The following is a 16,853-nucleotide window of genomic DNA, read 5'->3' as shown; positions in this document are numbered from 1 at the left end:
GAGTTACCAGCCTCAGAAATTGCAGCCCAAATAAATGCTTCACAGAGTTCAAGTAACCGACACATCTCAACATCAACTGTTCAGAGACTGTGTGAATCAGGCCTTCATGGTCGAATCGCTGCAAAGAAAACATTACTAAAGAACACCAATAAGAAGAAGATACTTACTTAGGCCAAGAAACACGAGCAATGGACATTAGACTGGTGTAAATCTGTCCTTTGGTCTGATGAGTCCAAATTGAAGATTTTTGGTTCCATCCGCTGTGTCTTTGTGAGACGCAGTGTGGGTGAACGGATGATCTCTGCATGTGTATTTCCCCACCGTGAAGCATGGAGGAGGAGGTATTTGGTGTGGCGGTACTTTACTGGTGACACTGTGATTTATTTAGAATTCAAGGCACACTTAACCAGCATGACTACCACAGCATTCTGTAGCGATATGCCATCTGGTTTGGTCTTAGTGGGACTATCATTTGTTTTTCAACAGGACAATGACCAAAAACACACATCCAGGCTGTGTAAGGGCTATTTTATCAAGAAGGAGAGTGATGGAGCGTTGTATCAGATGACCTGGCCTCCACAATCCCCCGACCTCAACCAAATTGAGATGGTTTGGAAGGAGTCGGACCGCAGAGTGAAGGAAAAGCAGCCAACAAGTGCTCAGCAAATGTGGGAACTCCTTCAAGACTGTTAGAAAAACATTCCAGGTGAAGCTTGTTGAGAGAATGCCAAGAGTGTGCAAAGCTGTCATCAAGGCAAAGGGTGGCTATTTGAAGAATCTAAAATATATTTGATTTGTTTAACACTTTTCTGGTTACTACATGACTTCATAAGTGTTATTGCATAGTTTTGGTCTTCATTACTTTTCTACAATGTAAAAATAAAGAAGCTCATTTCAATATGCTGTATCTTGTGCAGTACATATCCTTCTCAGTACAGTGGCAAGAAAAAGTATGTGAACCCCTTTGGAATTACCTGGATTTCTGCATAAACTGGTCATAACATTTGATCTGATCTTCAACAACAGACAAACACAGTCTGCTTAAACTAATAACACACCAACAATTATACGTTTTCATGTCTTTATTGAACACACTGTATAAACATGCACAGTGCAGGGTGGGAAAAGTATGCGAACCCTTGGATTTAATAACTGGTTGACCCTCTTTCGGCAGCAATAACCTCAACCAAACGTTTTCTGTAGTTGCGGATCAGACCCGCACAACGGTCAGGAGGAAGGCGTATTTTCATCTGTTGAAGACATTCTGTTGTTGATTTACTTTGGTGTTTTGGGTCGTTGTCCTGTTGCATTACCATACTTCTATTGAGCTTCAACTGTCGGACAGAGTGATACTTTTAGAGATACTTTTGTAACCATTTTCAGCTTTATGCAAGTCAACAATTCTTAATCTTAGGTCTTCTGAGATCTCTTTTGTTCGAGGCATGGTTCACATCAGGCAATGCCTCTTGTGAATATCAAACTCACATTTTGTGAGTGTTTCTTATAGGGCAGGGCAGCTCTAACCAACATCTCCAATCTCGTCTCATTGATTGGACTCCAGGTTCGCTGACTTCTGACTCCAATTAGCTTTTGGAGAAGTCATTAGCCCAGGGGTTCACATATTTTTTACAACCTACACTGTGCATGTTTAAATGATGTATTCAATATAGACAAGAACAACACAATAATTTGTGTGTTATTAGTTTATGCACACTGTGTTTGTCTATCGTGATGACTTAGATGAAGAACAGATCAAATGTTATGACCAATTAATGCAAAAACCCAGGTAATTCCAACGGGTTCACATACTTTTTCTTGCCACTGTATATATTTTGGTGCGTATACACATTGACTGTATTTGGATTACTGATACAGTGTTATTTGAGTTCGTGGCTCGATTCGTCCTGACATTTGTGATTTGTTTGCCATTTTTTCTTGGACTGTCAGGAGCTACTAAAACAAGCATTTCGCTGCGCCTGCTATAAAATCTGCTAAACGGTGTATGCGACCAATAAACTTTTATTTGATTTGATATGTCACACACACACACACACATCTACTCATGCATATCACTAAAGCAATGTCTTTTATTACAGAGTAAATCATGATGACGTCACCGGGGAATGGTGGAGTTAGTGTCTCTCTATAATTCATGCACTGCGTTCTACACCTGCAGTTGTTGTGCCGATTCTGCTAAATGGAGAGCAGTGCCAGTTTAAAAGCACATTTTTATGCATCGCCTCAAATCAAATCAAATCAACTGGCACCATTCTCAAGACAAGCGTGTTCAAGTGATAAGACAAACCTGTAATCAGCAAGGAAAAAACAACACCTCACTCCCTTCACTCCCACTCAACATTTGAATGCAAATAATTTGCAGTGTGTTGCAGTTCTACGGCTTTTTGATCAGATACTCATGACAACAATCCTTCAGATCAAGTATGTTTGTGTCTGTGTGTTTGTGTCTGTGTGTGGGGCAAATGTACAAGCTGTTAATGGTACTGTAGTTTGAAGCAGCCCGACACAAAAAACACAAAACACACACACACAACCTGCCACACTACAGTGATTTTCTCCTCAGACCCTGACTGGCCCCTGTATACTCAAGGAGGAGTATACAGCTGACTGGTTATTGACGGGAGAGTGTGTCTTACTGAGACCCAACACTGAGAGAGGAAGAAGGGGTTCATGGCTGTTCATTTCTCTGGGTTAAAGCACAGTCAGGTATGCAGGTAGTGAGAGAGAGAGAGAGTGGTGGTACAACGTAGAACACCAAATAATGCATGCAGAGCTGAATTAGGCCGATTCCAGAAAATAGACGTTAAATTCTACAACCACCTAAAAGGAAGCGATTCCCAAACCCTCCATAATAAAGCCATTACCTACAGAGAGATTAACCTGGAGAAGAGTCCCCTAAGCAAGCTGGTCCTGGGGCTCTGTTCACAAACACAAACACACCCCACAGAGCCCCAGGACAGCAGCACAATTAGACCCAACCAAATCATGTACAGACTTAGTGAGCATAGCCTTGCTATTGAGAAAGGCCGCCGTAGGCAGACATGGCTCTCAAGAGAAGATAGGCTATGTGCTCACTGCCCACAAAATGAGGTGGAAACTGAGCTGCACTTCCTAAGCTCCTGCCCAATGTATGACCATATTAGAGAGACATATTTCCCTCAGATTACACAGATCCACAAAGAATTTGAAAACAAATCCAATTTTGATAAACTCCCATATCTACTGGGTGAAATTCCACAGTGTGCCATCACAGCAGCAAGATTTGTGACCTGTTGCCACAGGAAAAGGGCCACCAGTGAAGAACAAACACCATTGTAAATACAACCCATATTTATGCTTATTTATTGTCTCTTGTGTACTTTAACCATTTGTTAATTGTTTCAACACTGTGTATATAATATGACATTTGCAATGTCTTTATTGTTTTGAAACTTCTGTATGTGTAATGTTTACTGTTCATTTGTATTGTTTATTTCACTTTTGTATATTATCTACCTCACTTGCTTTGGCAATGTTAACACGTTTCCCATGCCAATAAAGCACGTTGAATTGAATTGAATTGAATTGAGAGAGAGAGAGAGAGAGAGAGAGAGAGAGAGATGCAACCTAAGTTACTTAATCACCCACGTAACCTGAGGGAACAGCAGCATGGAGAGTGGGAGAGAAATAATAAATGGGTTTTGTCAGCTTAGCCTTATTTGAAGGGCTGTGTGTTTAGGACAGAGACCTTTTCTTTCCAGTTGTTACTGAAAGACTGACGGCCGAGGAGAAACAAACGAAATCCTTGGACTTCGGCTAAACCCTATAAGGGTTTAACTGTGTGAGACGGCGGGATTCTTCCTTTATGACCTGAAGGACAAAGTATTTTCAAGCTCGAACACACACACACTGACAAACACACACACTACCCCCCTCTATCATCTTTGTGACATTGACCTGACATGACATGGCCTCCCTTGAGACACTGGCTCTCGTAGTCTTAAGAGGGGGCTTAACTCCACGCACACACACACACACACACACACACACACACACACACACACACACACACACACACACACACACACACACACACACACACACACACACACACACACACACACACACACACACAACAGAACCTCCCACATTCCAGCAGCCCACCAAAGGCCTCTCCCGCCTCCACACACGATTCCGAACCAATCAAGGCGATTCACTGACAAATATTTAGAACTCCACACAACCGACTCGAAGGACGCCATTGTTGACTTGTCAGTCACACTTTAATGAGAGCGATGTCTCCAGACTCATCTCTTAAGACAGACTTAGAGAGCTTGGGGAGAACGAGCACGGGGAACCGTGTCTCCACTCCAGCAGTGTACAACACTAATGAGCAAGAAAACACAGTGACACAGCACACTCAGTCGGTTTCAACAAAACACAGGGCCACGAATAGCTAATCCCATCTGCATTGTCTAGCATGAGTCTTCGCTGCTCTCTGCATGCGATTTAGCTCCCTAACAAACAAAAAAACAAGATCATTTTGGCCCAATCAATGTCATGGCAACAACGCTGGTATCACAGAAAGTGCCCTGCATACATTCCACCCTGCCTCCGAAACCCCCTCTGAGCCCAAGTGCCACGTCTTCCCGATTCTATACAGTATGCGCTCTATTGCACTTTCAGGCCTACTCAGACTCAATTACACTCTGCCATAGGAAAATGCTTTTCTTTCGTCTCTTTGCCTCGCTCTCCTTTGAAATGACTCAGCGAAGTTCTGAGAAGTACCTGGAATCCCCAGCACACTTTTCTCGCCCCTCTCCCCTCATTTCTTTCTCCCTCTTTTCCCCCTCCTCTTTTTTTCCTCTCTTAAACGAAGGCTAAAACACGATGGCTTCGATAAGAAAAGAACAACATCATCAACCACACAGGGGCCTAACGACAGTATCGATATCCCTGCATGTTCTGGGAAGGGGCACTTCCAAAAACAGAACTGATGAGGAATTGATTGGACCGACAGGCAGAGATCCATAGAAAAACTCTGAACTAGCAGCTGTTTTGCCGAAAAGGCAAAATGACAACAGCTGATTGATGACGTAACATTGTAGATATTGATCAGTCTTGTGATGCATGAGGCAGGATGGAGGGAGCGGCTGCTATCGATAGTCATGCTGTAGCAACATTGAAGCTACTAGTACGGCAAGGAGTAAGGCTACTGGATTGTTGGGAGTATGGTCTATATTGTGCGCACTAGCTTCACTGCTCTATTAAATGACAATCCACATACAGACATTTATATACCCGTAAAAACAGGGTTCAACAACTAATACATTAGATAGTGATTTGGCTTTATCTGAAAATGGGCATTCGAATAGCTTGAATTACTGTGAATGCAATAGACGGGTTGCCCGACAACAACAAAAAAACTCAAAAAAACCGATAGACGCGCATCGCAGAGGCAATAAGGCGGTGTGGTGTTATGATTCTGGACGGTCAGATCGCTAGCGACAATTGACAAGAAGCTGTCGTGTGAAGAGTCGTAGGTGGCTCGTTTCAGCTCGTTGTATTCTGTTTATTGAGGTCTTTTTGACTAGTGTCACATCTATGATAATATGGCTCAAATTCGCTAGCTAGCTAACCAACAACTGTAACAAAATGAGTGTATGTTTCCAATAAACATTTGGAAAGGAAATATAGTTCACAAGTTGTCAATAATCCTTTTATTCTAAGCCAACCCAATCTGTTTTAGCCAAACCGTCTGTTTTACCCCAAGTGTTGAGCACGCACCGGTTTTGTTGCACTGCGTATACACTGCTTATACACTGCTTCAACAAGCAGACTCTTACTGTGGCTTCCCAAATGAGAGCATATTATTTCATCCTGTTTTTATTTATGTCTGGGACTCCTGAACAGAAATATCGTGCTATTATTGTGCTATTAAGTGCCATGTATTGAGTGCTGTGTGGGTCTTAAAGGGGAACTTCGGCATTTTGGCAATGATGCCCTGTATCCACTTCCCCGGAATCAAATGAACTCGTGAGTACCATTTTTATGTCCAGTATGAAGGAAGTTGGAGGCAGTTCTGCAAGCCGATGCTAACTACCGTTAGCGCAATGACTGTACGTTTATGGGTATCTACTAGCATGCTGTAACTTCCCCGGGTGGGTTGTTGGTATGCCAAAATCCTGAAGTATCCCTTTAATACCTGGGAGTCCTGCTGGGTAACTTTTAGACCAGGCCCAGGGAAACAGCGTTGCTATAGTAATGCAATCTAAGTGGGAGAACCATAGCAACCGGTGCTTTGAATCGCGCCACTCTCGGATTTCACCAGTGGAGATCAAAACAGGGACAATATTGGGGCGGAAGGCGGGGTGTGGGGAGTCTGGATGGGAGCAGTGGTGAGAGAGGACAGGGTGATGGAGGGAGAGATGGAAGGGGATAGTGGGTCTTTATCTGGTCCGACCAAATAGGGGCGCTGGAGTTGAGGAGGGGGTGGAGGGAGGTGTGTCTGAAGTGATTTTCCTTCAGTGGATAAAAGACGAAGAGATCAATCGCACCTCGGATTATGGCTGTCGCTCATTCTGTTGGACTGTGTGTGTGTGTGTGTGTGTGAGTGTGTGTGTGTGTGTGTGTATGTGTGTATGTGTGTGTGAGTGTGTGTGCGTGCTGTACAATGAAATGCAACGCCCTTTTCAGAAAGAAGAGAAAATGCATTTGAGGTATAAAACATTGGCCCTACTTCTTTCACCAGTCAATCACATCTTAAATTATCTGTCAAGTACTATTGAAATCAGAACAGCTCTCATTGACAAGACAAAAACTGCCAAAGCACAGACAGATGAAGATGAGAAATAGCCCTTTCCCTATTCATAGCCACAGTGATCAGTCCTGGAATTACTCCAGCTATTTTAGAAAGAGCACAAATTAGCTCATTATTTCGCTGAGGGAACAAGACTTCAGGTTTCCACCAACCAGAAAATAGAGGGGTGGTTAGGAAATATATATGTTCATCTCACATCCACAACAGGCTTTACAGTCAGGGTGTGGCTATTTGCTTGAAAATAGACTTATCCAAATTAGCTGGGCTTTTATCTTATTGGTAAAATGGATGGATAACCTTTTTTACTGAGTCAACAAAAATGCATTCACATCAAATCTCCTTTGTGAAAATCCCCTCAAAATATGCCTCTTTTCTTGTTATAGCAGCTGACAGTGAGGAGTGATTGAGCCCAAAAGGCACACTAGTGGAATTGCACGGCCGTCTACACAGTTGACAAGGCGACGACAAGAGGGGGGGCAATTACGCGCGGTAAGCCGTGCTTTATCGAATCAGGCGGAGGCGCAAGCGGGGAACCGTCTCTAGCGGAGTAGAGAAATGAAACACAGTGATTGCTATTGTTGTAATGATATCGGCGTTTCCCGAGAGAAGTGGAGCGCCTGCCAGCTGTGAGCTGGCTTGCAGCTTCGAGTCTCAGCCCAGTCCCCGGCTGAAAGGTGGGAAGACCTCATCAGTCATGCATGAGTCTAAAAAGGAAACGCTGGCCCATGTGTCTGTTGTCAGGGCAACACGGCGTGGGGATGCTGGTTGGGAAATACCAATAGTGAGGAGACTAGAGGGATGGGAGGGAACAAAGGTGGGGCCATGGAGGATGTATAAAAGCATTCATAACTCAGACAGACTGAGTTTCTTTACAGAACAAATATTAAATGCAGGTTCTGCCTGTGCAGAGTAATTTTATATTGCAACATTTATTAGAGCTTTATATTATTTTCAAATATGAGATATGATCTAATGTAAAAAATAAAAAAATTATTTTTTTTTAAAACAAGTATACTGTGACAAAAAGTGATCCATCTCCACTGTGTAGATTACAATATAAAGCTTGCCGATCACACGTGATTTCCCCATGATTTTTATTTCGCTATGCAGGTACCGTGTATGTGAATCCTTTATTCCACAGGTTAGGATATATTTCATAAAATCATCCTCTATTTAAAAAGGTCACATGAACCGTGTTATCTGTGAATGATTCCTATTTTCCGATCAGACCGCCTCTCTTTACACAAATATCAGTACACTTTCTCTCTCGATCCAAATACCAGCACGCATCCCCAAAGATCCATAAAACTACTACAGCAGCACACGCCAAGTAATAGAACCGAGTCAACATTTGGAAAGCGCCTGGCCTCCGTCAGATGGCCTAGTTTTTTTGTGTATCTTTTATTGGAGCCTTGTTTCATTCGCCAGGGGGAAAAACTTTGGGATGAAAAAAGAAGAAATGCTTGAAATGTTTAGAGCTCAGAGTCACATCACCTGTGTGGTCCACACGCGCGAATCCACATTGAACGAGAGCACAGAGGCTAGGATAAATGCATTTAGAAAGTACAGCGTTTCCCTGTTGTTGTTATAGGCTAGCTTGTACAGATGAAGGGTTGAAGTCCAGTAGGAGCGTTCAATAGTGCCCGACAGATTGGTATTATACAGAAGAGCAGAGGCTCTCTCTCTCTCTCTCTCTCTCTCTCTCTCTCTCTCTCTCTCTCTCTCTCTCTCTCTCTCTCTCTCTCTCTCTCTCTCTCTCTCTCTCTCTCTCTCTCTCTCTCTCTCTCTCTCTCTCTCTCTCTCTCTCTCTCTCTCTCTCTCTCTCTCTCTCTCTCTCTCTCTCTCTCTCTCTCTCTCTCTCTCTCTCTCTCTCTCTCTCTCTCTCTCTCTCTCTCTCTCTCTCTCTCTCTCTCTCTCTCTCTCTCTCTCTCTCTCTCTCTCTCTCTCTCTCTCTCTCTCTCTCTCTCTCTCTCTCTCTCTCTCTCTCTCTCTCTCTCTCTCTCTCTCTCTCTCTCTCTCTCTCTCTCTCTCTCTCTCTCTCTCTCTCTCTCTCTCTCTCTCTCTCTCTCTCTCTCTCTCTCTCTCTCTCTCTCTCTCTCTCTCTCTCTCTCTCTGGCCCAGACATTTTTTTTTTACTTTATGGGAATTTAAAACGGCTTGATACATAATGAATGCCACAATATGCCTATCTCTTCATAATGGATAATTGGATGATTTATATTACCACATATGTTTCTCCATTATATTTCTGGTGTGTAGTCAAGCAGAGCTGGTCTGTCGGTGTGTGCATTGCGCCCTCTATTGTTTTTTTTTCTACATTGCGTTATTGGAAAGCCAACCCTGTTTATAAATATGATCCAGGGATCATCAACTAGATTCAGAAGCGGGGCAAATTTTTTCTGGAGCGGATGGTTCGGGCGGAACAGAACTACAAATCATTTGTAGACTGCAGGAAGCCCAAACAGATATAATGTTTGACTAAAATAATCATTTTAAACCTTGCTTAGATTTGTATGAGATCACGTGTCTTTCTATTATGCGTGGCAATACTTGGGAACAGATTTCTTTAATGGAGCTCATTTCCTGGTGTTATTACAGTATTTTATGTCCCCAAAAACTAAAATAATGATTGCTCAGAAAACGCAGAGGGCCAAATAAAATCACCCGCGGGCCAAATTCGGCACGGGGGCCTCCAGTTGGAGAACCCTTGAGTAGTCCATCAATTCATAATCTTGTGTGTGCCTTAACACTGACCCCCCCCCCCCCCCCCCCCCCCCAACATTTTTATATGAATGAGCTAGTGAGAATTGGATTCTAAAATATTCAGCTGTAAACGCAGGTCAACAGCTGTCATTCACTGTAATACCATACAATAAGTCTCCACGAAGGGACAGTGTTTTCAAGTCTTGAGCTTATCATAACATAATTATAGACACCATTTAGCAGACACTTTTACCCAAAGCAACTTATAATCATGCATGAATACATTCTATATGTGATTGGTCCAACCAAATTGAACCCACGGCGTTGTAAACAACATTCTCTACCGACTCGAGCCACATAGGACCACTTAAAGCCACATAGGACCACTTAAAGCCAAGGGACCATATAGTGTGATCAGGCATTTTTCATCCTCATAACGGTTAAGGTTATGATTGGGGAATAGAGGAATCTGATCCTAGATCTGTAGTTAGGGGCAACTTTGATCTTAAATGGGTAACTTCTACCTCGAGCATGGGCCCAACACCAGTATGGTATTATTGCTCTTGGCCATAACCTTTGCTCACATGACTCTATGTAAACGTGTGCCGCTAATGATATCAAAGGGTCTCGAAACAGTCCTAGACAGACACTTTCCAGACCTCTGGAAATAGAGATAGAAATGTGAGAACTAACATTCACCGCAGACCTGAAATGTGAGCTTACTCAGGCCCACCGTATTGGCATTGGCTGGCACATGGTTGGCGTAGTCCACGACCTGGCATTGAGTCACGAGTGCCATCGTACCGTGTTGAGAATCTAGCCGGAGTGGGCACTGCCCACCCAGTTAGAATTACAGTCCATCAACCTCATCCACACAGGTTATACAAGCCAGTCATGGGGGTTAGACCTATCATCCACATTATACCAAAACAACAATGGCATCATTGTGCTCTATTTTAATGTCATTATTATTAAGTTGAATAGAGGCCTATGATCAAATGCATGTCTCAATAAAGCTAATTGTCGTGCACATACAGCCATAATCTTCCCCTGGGTTAATAGGGACAATCTTGTATACCCTTTATAGTTTGATAATGCTGTGTAGAAACACACACGCACACACACACACACACACACACACACACACACACACGTTGCATGATCCGTGCTGCTCATAAAGAATAAATGGGGGTCGTTAGTGTGACCCGCCTCAATGTTCATTAAGACTTCAGAGATGATCGATCATTTTATGACATGGTGAGGCCCTTCTGCTGCTGTTTACTGCCAGCCAGACTGGAGATGAGGACTGGGTCATTGATTAAATCAGGTCTACTGCATAGGGAAGAGTCAAAGGAATGCATTATTACGCTTGTGTAACATGTCATAATCACACAACGTAGTAAAATGACGCATAACATCAGACACAATAACTGTAAAACAAAACGTAGATAATTAAGATATCTTACCCTGTCTCTAGTCTGTGTGGTGTTTATAATAATTAGTACCCATTCAATATTTTAGATGTGTTACAATTGATCATAATAGAACTACAGTATTAACATATATATATATATATATATATATATATATATATATATATTTTTTTTTAACCTTTTATTTAACCTTTATTTAACCTTTAACCTTTAACTAGGCAAGTCAGGAACAAATTCTTATTTACAATGACGGCTTACCCCAGCCAAACCCGGACGATGCTGGGCCAATTTTGCACCGCCATATGGGATTTGTGTTCTATTGTATCAACTGCCTTACAAAAGTCGAGGAATAAAATAATAGCCTCAGATTCAATTGAATCAGCATAATCAAGTCTGAAACTAATCTTTTTTTTTTTACCCCTTTTTCGTGGTATCCAATTGTTGTAGTAGCTACTATCTTGTCTCATCGCTACAACTCCCGTACGGGCTCGGGAGAGACGAAGGTTGAATGTCATGCGTCCTCTGATACACAACCCAACCAGCCGCACTGCTTCTTAACACAGCGCGCATCCAACCCGGAAGCCAGCCGCACCAATGTGTCGGAGGCTACACCGTGCACCTGGCAACCTTGGTTAGCGCGCTCTGCGCCCGGCCTGCCACAGGAGTTGCTGGTGCGCGATGAGACAAGGAGATCCCTGCCGACCAAGCCCTCCCTAACCCGGACGACGCTAGGCCAATTGTGCGTCGCCCCACGGACCTCCAGGTCGCGGCCGGTTACGACAGAGCCTGGGCGCAAACCCAGGGACTCTGATGGCACAGCTGGCGCTGCAGTACAGCGCCCTTAACCACTGCGCCACCCGGGAGGCCCTAAGTCTGAAACTAATCTAATGTTTCAGCTGATGTGGCGACATTTCATGAAACCAGTTTGGTTAATAAGGTGTTTTAGGCCCATTTTAAGTCCATTAGCGTATGCCAAGTTATCAATTTATAACATGTATTTAATAATGTAATAGGTCTACAATTATCTATGAAAAGGGGATCTTTATCAGGTTTTGCTATTAAGAAAATAGCCCCATGCTCCATGGTAGTAATCATCTCACCCTTAGCTAGGCATTCTTGGAACGTGTTGAATACTGGTTCCTCTAAATGTTCCCAAAAGTGTAAATACAATTCCACAGAAAGACCGTCTCTTTCAGGTGCTTTGCCCTTCTACATATATTTAAGAGCATCTCTAATCTTAACTATAGAGAACTCACCTTCACATTTGGACATTTTCAATTTAACTAGGCAAGTCAATTAAGAACAAATTATTATTTACAATGACAGCCTACCCCGGCCAAACCCGGACGACGCTGGGCCAATTGTGCACCGCCCTATGGGATTCCCAATCACAGCCGGATGTGATGCAGCCTGGATTCGAACCAGAGACTGCAGTGACCCCTCTTACACTGAGATGCAGTGCTTTAGAACGCTGCACCACTCGGGGCGCAAATCGAATAAATACAAAATATGGACTTGAACTCATCAGAAATAATTGGAACATGACCTTGGATGTGTTTCATAAAATGTTCACATTCAATCCCATTAAAACTAGATTTATACAGATTTCCTTCGAAAGAATACACAACGTCTGAGATGACCTTAGGATTCTTACTGTCAAGTTCTGACCTTAGTTCCTTTGTGATGTCTTTTTTTTTTAGTATGGTCAGGGTGTGAGTTGGGTTGGCAGTCTATGTTCTTTTTTCTATGATTTGGTATTTCTGTGTTTGGCCTGGTATGGTTCTTAATCAGAGGCAGCTGTCAATCGTTGTCCCTGATTGAGAACCATACTTAGGCAGCCTGTTTTCACCCTTGAGTTGTGGGTGATTATTTTTCTGTTTAGTGTGTGGTGCACCTGACGGAGCTGTTTCGGTTGTGTTTTTTTTTTTTCCCCTTTCTTTGTTTGATAGTGTTCAGTTTAAATAAATTACATGAACAAGTACCACGCTGCGCTTTGGTCCTCACCTTCTTCCACCGACGACCGTTACACTTACACAAGTTATTGTCAATATTTAAGGCAGAAAGAGATTTTCTCTTATAGTTCCTTTTTTCAAGAGCCAAAAAAATTCTAGAGTTTTTCTTACCCTCCCCAACCCATTTTGCTCCAGATCTAATGAAGGCCCCTGTAGCTAAATGCATGTACATTTGATCTAGTTCTATTTGAGACGTTTTCAAATCTGTTTCTTCCTCTGCTGAAAGGGTATCGTTTTCTAAAAGAACATTTCATTTATTCATAAGCTCATCTTCTTTCAAACGTTTTTGCTTGTTTAGTTCCTTACTGTATGTCATGGTGATAGATCTTACCTTGAATGTAAGTGTTTCCCAATTACTTCAATGCTTTGGTTCTAAATCATTTGAATTAAATGGGTCTGTGAAAAAAAAAAAAAATCTGTCAGTGTGAGCTAGAGATATCTATTATTTCTGCATTGGATGTGTCTTAATCCACAGCATCCGCCTATGTTGCACTTCCGCGTCTGAGGTGAAAGGTGACAGAGGTAGAGCGGTGTTTGAGACATCCTGAAAAACGGTCTTCTCACAAAATCGTCTATAGCGTCCGAAAAGTTTGGTCTACCCACTAATATGACCTGTGCAAAGGTGAGACTCTCACGAACACATACAGGCCTCATAAGACTCGTCTGAAGGTCCCCTGGTACCAGTTGAACATTTTAAAAAGTATTTATGGAGACTATTTAGTACCAAAAAAATAAGGGGTTAGATACATATAATTTTTTTAAATTAAAATAAATGTTTACTGATCTTTCTTATATCGCTCAGATATAGAACAGACATTTCAGAACAAACTTCTCTTAGGTCTTTTTTGGGACTATCTGTTGTTCCATGTAGTGAATCTGTTATTCAATACGTTTGTACGGGCTATTAGCAGTAAGGCCAAACATTCTTTTTCAGATTTTTTATACTTTAAGGGGTCTTAAAATTCAAAATCAAATAGCTAAACGATCCCTGGTATGACCTTCTTAAAATAATTCCATATACACTACATGTCCAAAAGTATGTGGACACCTGCTCGTCGAACATTTCATTCCAAAATGATGGTCATTAATATGGCGTAGGTCCCCCCCTTTGCTGCTATAACACTCTTCTGGGAAGGCTTTCCACTATGTTAGAATATTGCTGCGGGGACTTGCTTCCATTCAGCCACAAGAGCATTAGTGAGGTTGGGCACTGATGAAGGCTCACAGTCGGCGTTCCAATTCATCCCAAAAGTGTTCGATGGGCTTGAGGTCAGGGCTCTGTACAGGCCAGTCAAGTTCTTACACACCGATCTCGACAAACCATTTCTGTGTGGACCTCGATTTGTGCACTGGGCATTGTCATGCTAAAACAGGAAAGGGCCTTCCACAAACTGTTGTCACAAAGTTGGGAGCACAGAATCATCTAGAATGTCATTGTATGCTGTAGGGTTAAGATTTCCCTAAGGGGAACTAATGGGCCTAGCCCAAACAATGAAAAACAGCTCAAGACCATTATTCCTCCTCCACCAAACTTTACAGTTGCCACAATGTATTGGGGCAGGTAGCGTTCTCCTGGCATCCGCCAAACCCAGATTCGTCCTTTGGACTGTCAGACTGTGAAGATTAATCATTTAAGAGAATGTGTTTCCACTTATCCAGAGAACAATGGCTGCGAGCTTTACACCACTCGAGCCAACACTTGGCATTGTGCATGGTGATCTTAGGCTTGTGTGCGGCTGCTCGTCCATGGAAATCTATTTTATGAAGCTCCAGACTAACAGTTATTGTGCTGACAATGCTTCGATAGTGAGTGTTGCAACTGAGGACAGTCTTTTCTGTGAGCTTGTGTGGCCTCAAACTTCGCGGCTGAGCCGTTGTTGCTCCTAGAAGTTCCCACTTAACATTAACAGCACTTACAGTACCGGGGCTGCTCTAGCAGGGCAAACATTTTACAAACTGACTTGTTGGAAAGGTGGCATCCTATGACGGTGCCACGTTGAAAGTCACTGAGCTCTTCAGTAAGGCCATTCTACTGCAAATGTTTGTCTACGGAAATTGCATGGCTTTGTGCTCGATTTTATACACCTGTCCGCAATGGGTGTGGCTTAAATAGCCGAATCCACTAATTTGAACAGGTGTCCACATACTTTTGTTTATATAGTGTAGCTTGGTAGAACAACCCCCCCCCCCCCCCCCCCCCCAGCTTAGACAGGGCTTAGACTCTAATGGGTCAATGCTAGATACATACAACATGGATCTATTACGTTATGGAAATGTTTGAAGACTTTGAAAAGCATTCTTATTTTCTCCCCTTTGTAAAATAATCACATGTATCTAACACAGTTGGTGATATGAAAGTAGCAGCTATCTATTACAGTATCTTCACATATGGCAAATCATCTGCACCTTCAAAAAGAGCCACAGTATCAGTTTGGTTGAGTATGTATGTACCACACAAAACCACCAATAGATGGCAGTATTACATTGATATAGCTCTTCCATTACCTGGACACAGGCCAGGCATGGGCAACTTTGATGGGAGTGGGTCTGCATACACACCCTGCAGTCAGAGCTGGCCCTAGCCTTGTGGGGGCCATAAGCGAAACGTTTCCAGTTCCTATCCCTGACATAGACTAACCTGTAAACATAGCATTGGGAGAATAAACAGTAACAGTTTCCATCAGACTGCTTTCTTGACTAATACCAGACATGTATCAATTCCACGCACACAAAGTCACACACCCACTCCAACACGACAAACATCCCCTGCACGCGTCAGCATTTTCTTTCTCAATCAATCTTCCTACACTGAATTAGGTATCTTTCGCATGTCTTTAAGTGAAACACTGTTTATCACCTGATCCTAAATCAGATATAGAAAGGGGGGGGAACACCTGCTTAATAACTCAGCCACAACTAATCTAGGACCAGAGGAACAGACCACACCGTGTCTCCTCTCTCTCTCCTTAATGCAATACTGCGCTGCTATAAATCTGTCAGCAGCTATGGTACTATTACATGGGTAACAGGGAAGAGTAGAGGACCCAACCTGTGACCTGTCATGCGCCGTCACAAACAGTATTGATCTAAGAACTGTCAGTGAAACTCCTGCCCTGTGGATTGTGTTGCTGACACTTGGACCTAGGAGACGATAGCATATTACAGAGATCTAGAGTAAGTCCCAAATGACACCCTATTCCTATGAGACCTGGTCAGCCCTAGCTAAAAGTGAAGCTTAACACTATTCAAACCAGTGCACTAAGTATGCACCTTCTTCCATATGGACACATAGGGAATACAGTAGCATTTGGGACTCACAGAGAGACTAACAATACACATTCAATTTACACACACCCTCAAAAAGACTTGAGAGAAGAATGGTTGTGTTTTAAATCACGGATAGAACGCTGGGAGGACTAGATTACCTTGAACAGTTCGCAATAAATGATATGTTGCTAATGAACATGGAAAAACTCATCTGTAACACTGATAGCCTTGTTTGAAAGATTCAATATAATGACCACAGGCTAGCTACCACAGTTAAAGTAATAGGAGCTGACTTGCTGCCCGGCTACTATCGAGTGCAATGAGAGCTGAAGAGCGTTTCATGTCTATACAGACTAGTTGAAATGTAGTACCTCCTGCAGCCATGCTGGAACAGAACACACAGTTAGAAACATTGATTTGAAGTCCCTCAGGGACATTGGAACCATGAAATGTTACGCGTAGTGCTTCATTTTACCAGAGGCCATTTCAACTCCCTGTTAAGGATCTGAGAGAAAAAGCCCTCTGGTCTCTTGATGTAGGCTATTGCATAACTAGGGCCTCAATAGCTTTTCATAGTCCGGTCATGTGGTAAAAAAAAAAAAGAAGAAAGAAAACACACGG

The sequence above is a fragment of the Oncorhynchus mykiss genome, chromosome 9 (genome assembly GCF_013265735.2).
Source record: "Oncorhynchus mykiss isolate Arlee chromosome 9, USDA_OmykA_1.1, whole genome shotgun sequence".
In the NCBI taxonomy this organism is placed as follows: Eukaryota; Metazoa; Chordata; class Actinopteri; order Salmoniformes; family Salmonidae; genus Oncorhynchus; species Oncorhynchus mykiss.
The sequence above is the reverse complement of the archived record's forward strand: the minus strand, read 5'-3'. Positions refer to the sequence as shown.